Here is a 1,233-nt window from a genome sequence, read left to right as displayed (position 1 = left end):
GGCATGGCATGCTGCTGGCCAAGGCCGTGGCATGGCATGCTGGCCAAGGCCGGGGCATGGCAAGCTGCTGGCCAAGGTCGTGGCATGGCACGCTGCTGGCCAAGGCCGGGGCATGGCACGCTGCTGGCCATGGCCGTGGCATGACAAGCTTGCCAAGGCCGGGGCATGGCGTGCTGCTGGCCAAGGCTTTGGCATGCCATGTTGCTGGCCAAGGCCGTGGCATGGCATGCTGCTGGCCAAGGCCGTGGCATGACATGCTGGCGAAGGCCGGGGCATGGCATGCTGCTGGCCAAGGCCGTGGCATGGCATGCTGCTGGCCAAGGCCGTGGCATGGCATGCTTGCCAAGGCCAGGGCATGGCATGCTGCTGGCCAAGGCTTTGGCATGCCATGTTGCTGGCCAAGGCTGTGGCATGGCATGCTGGCCTAGGCCAACGTGCCACCGCCACCACCGCGGGCCGCCACTCGACGCATCCCGTGCTTGGCTATGTAGTTTCGATGCCACAAGCCAATGCCACAAGCCAAGCGATGGCATGTGCCAAGCGCCCGCCTAGGCATAGGCGTGGCCTGTGGCCTGGCCATGCTGGCCAGCCTTAAGGGAGGTGCCCCCCCCTTATAATAGCCTGTTAAGCCCTTTTCAATCTGGCAGGAGGAAACATCAACCATGTTTGAGGAGTCATAATGGGGTTTTTTTAAAAAGTAATGGTTTTTTGCCAAAACTTTCAACATGAAAGTTGTATGAAATAATTTAATACACCATAAAAAAAATTATAAAAAAATATTTGGCCACCGGAATATTTTATTTTAATTTATTTCAATTTTAATACTTAAAAAATAATAAAAATTACTAAAAATACTTAAAAAATTCTAGAAAAATTCCAACAATTATAAGATGAGGCGCTAGTAATTATAGTAATTTTTTCAATTATTTTTTTATTTTTTATTTATTTTATTATAATTTTTATGAGTAAATAAATAATTAAAAAGCCCAACGAACGTACAAAAACTCTTAGAGAAACCGAGCAAGCATCGGATAGCTCGAATGCAACAGGCAACTTCCGAGGGACATACTTTTCCCAACAAGCTTCCACTGGGGAAAGCACTAGCAACGTGTTCGCAAGTCAAAGGCAACCAAACGGCTATTACCCGAGGGACATGCATTTCGCAGGGCAACATATACGCAAGTCAAAGCCAAACCAAATGGCAATTACACGAGGGACAGGATTGCTTGCCAA

This window comes from Camellia sinensis, chromosome 14 (genome assembly GCF_055761805.1).
Source record: "Camellia sinensis isolate YWXY chromosome 14, ASM5576180v1, whole genome shotgun sequence".
NCBI lineage: Eukaryota > Viridiplantae > Streptophyta > Magnoliopsida > Ericales > Theaceae > Camellia > Camellia sinensis.
This window is presented reverse-complemented; position numbering follows the sequence as displayed.